Here is a 3,121-nt window from a genome sequence, read left to right on the forward strand (position 1 = left end):
TTAATCATCTACATAATCAATCACCAAATTCAAACACATAAGCAATTATGTATGTACCAATTCCTACCTAAATTAAATCCAACTTTGAAACCTCAGCCGATGATCCATAACCAGAGCAAAGTAATGTTGTTGTCCTCCACATCAAATGTTCCTTAACCAACACATTATATTTAAATTCCAATTTCCTTTTAATAATCATAACCAGTTAATGATACCATTCTCCATCTATTATCTACAACAAAGAACAAATTCTTTACACTTTACCTCAATTCACATCCCAAAAGATTACTGCCGGAAGGATGTACTGCTGAAACCAAGGTGAGTTGCTAGATCAAAGAGCAACCCACAATACACTATACCTCTACCTCACAGCCCTCCACAACTAATGATCGTAGCTGCTGGAATCCAAGAAAACCCACCAAACAACCCCATCCAGCCGAAATCCTTCACTGAACAGAATAGGAGGAGATCAAGAATCCGACGACAGTGCTAGGGCACGGGTAATGTCGGCTGCCGATGCTAGGGCTAAGGAGGAGCAACAACCGGCGATCAGTGGCATTTGCGAGTGTCGGTGCCATCAGGCAGAGATGAGAGGAAGGCGGACGACGCTAGGGCAGAGGCGACGGGGCGCTTGGTCGGACCTAGCGGCCGAGAAGATGGCTAGGGAAAAACTCTGGGTGTCGGCGCAAAGAGAGGAAAGGAGACTCGGTCGGCAGTCGCTCGAGCGTCGCCGGCGCTAGGGCACAAGGATGGCAGCGCCGGCAAGGCACAGTGGCGTCGCTGGCGGCAGTGGGTGTTGCTGGCGCCGATAAGAAGAAAGGTTCGGCTCGAGAAGGAAGACGGAGAAGAAGCAGAAGATCCTCGGCGGGATCGAGAGAGAACAGGAGAATGGACGAGAAGAAGGAAGAGGGATCGACGAGGGAGAAGTAGGGAACCACACGGTAGAGGAAACGGGGAAAAAGAAATAAAGAAAAAGAAAAAAAAAATAAAAAGGAAAATCAACATTTCCTCATTTAAATGGGGTAGCCTAAACAGGCTTTCCCGAGGCCCAGTTTTATCCTCGTGAACTCGTCCATACGGTCTCCGAAAAATTCCAGAAAAATTTCCAAAAATTTTAAAAAATTCCCTTATCATTATTTGCCATTTTTCAGTATTTTACAGTGTCAGCAGGTGCAGTTTGATTGATAGCATTTCCTTTCAGTATCAAGGATAAAGTAAGGACTTGGTTATATTCCCTCCGTCCTCAAAGCATTACGTGTTGGAAACAATTGTAGCAGTAATTTCTGAATCACTTTTTCCCCCCAAGTAGAACAGTTTACATGAGGAATTGCATCACAAATTTTGCTCAAGCGGATGGAGAATCATTATTTGAAGCATAGGACAGATTCAAGAGTCTACAAAGACAGTGCCCTCATCATGGCTTGGAAAAATGGCTGACCTTGCACATATTCTATAGGGGAATTTCTTTCTCAGACAAATGTTTATTGGATTCATCAGCCAGAGGTTCTTTTATGAACAAAAGTGTGGACGAAGCATACACATTAATTGATCAAGTGACATTAAACCTCCATGAATGGTCGAACAAAAGTTGGATGGAATCTTCCTCAAAAATTCAAGAAGTGCAAGCCATAAATGTAAGAGAGCCTGTTAAACAAATTGCAATTCAACCATCCAAGAGTTTTGAAATTCACATGTCACAGAATGAGGAGTTCAAATAGTTGGAGGTAAAGATTGATAGCATAGTTTCAAAATGGTTCAAACATGACCACCCTCCTACAAAGATAAAGTCTACTAAACAGTGTAATGTTATTAAGTTGAGAAGTGGCAAAAATCATGAAGAACTTCTGGAAAAGGAGTTGTACAGAATTGAGGAGAAGAACAATAGAAGACCTCAAGAACTCAGTTCCATTACTCTAGGAAGTTCCCAAAGGCCACAAGTTCCTTTCCCTTAATGATTGATCACACCAACACTAGATAAACGAGTTGAACCTTAGCCACAAGCTCAACCATTCTCAAAATCTTCACTAAAGGTTCCTTTTCCATAAAGGCTAGTGGGGGCCAACAAAGATAACGATCCTGACAAATTCTGTGATCCAAATACGGTTGAGTGCAGATTTCCTGATGTATAAAGATGAAGATTCTTCAGATGAGAATTGTGATGATAATGAAGTAGATAACAAGTTTTCAGATCTACCTCCAGGTTTTACAGGATGTTATAGTGAAATTGAATTTTCAGATGATGAATGTGATGTGATAGATCAACTTAAGAATGCAAATGAAGTCGGTGATCCTCATGTTGTTGATTCTCTTTTAGATGATATTGATCTCGGAGTATTATTCAGCAATGAATGCGATGATGATATTGATATAGAAGGAAGTGTAGGGAACTGTAGTGTTGAAGCAGCATCTCAAGAATTACCTCCTTTGTCTACATTGTAGGATCAAAAAGAATTTAGATATCTCTACAATGACATGATATTATCCACTTTGGGTCTAGACCCTCATGGCTTTGCTCTTGGGTTCTCCCCAAAAGGCCTCATGCCAATGGAGATATCTTTCTCTTATAAATCCATAATTTTTCTCATGTGTTTTCAATGTGGGACTATGTTTGCAACCTTGCAACCCCAATAATCCACTCCCTCAAACAAAGGACCACAGGCTTCCCACGTCTGATCCGCAACCCACCAGGTCTTCCTGCCCCTCGGTACCCCCCCCCCCCCCAAACTACTAGGACTTCCTTGCCTAGCCGCAACTAGGACTTCCTATCTGGTGTCTAGTCCTCTTGATCCAAACATAGGAGCTCCCACTTTCTTTGTTCAAGGTCAATATTGTTCCCACATGGCTCAAACAGACCATAGCTCTTGTGCACAGTCGACGATTAAACCTTCTGGCAGTCTAGGCTCGGATACTAATTGTAGGATCGAAAAGAATTTAGATATTTCTACAATGACATGATATTATCTACTTTGGGTTTAGACTCTCATGGCTTTGCTCTTGGTCTCTCCCCAAAAGGTCACATGCCAATGGAGATATCTTTCTCTTATAAATCCATGATCTTTCCCATGTGTTTTCAATGTGAGACTATGTTTGCAACCTTGCAACCCCAACACATACAATCATC

At 41.9% G+C, this 3,121-nt stretch overlaps 1 non-coding gene across 1 annotated transcript; it reads right to left on the minus strand.

Moving 5' to 3' along the window:
* Nucleotides 1-1,317: 1,317 nt before the first annotated feature.
* On the minus strand, nucleotides 1,318-1,423 carry LOC122028319. Its single transcript, XR_006124725.1, has one exon. It is a non-coding gene; the product is annotated as a small nucleolar RNA R71 (small nucleolar RNA).
* Between the last annotated feature and the right edge of the window lie 1,698 nt (nucleotides 1,424-3,121).

This window comes from Zingiber officinale, chromosome 10A (genome assembly GCF_018446385.1).
Source record: "Zingiber officinale cultivar Zhangliang chromosome 10A, Zo_v1.1, whole genome shotgun sequence".
NCBI lineage: Eukaryota > Viridiplantae > Streptophyta > Magnoliopsida > Zingiberales > Zingiberaceae > Zingiber > Zingiber officinale.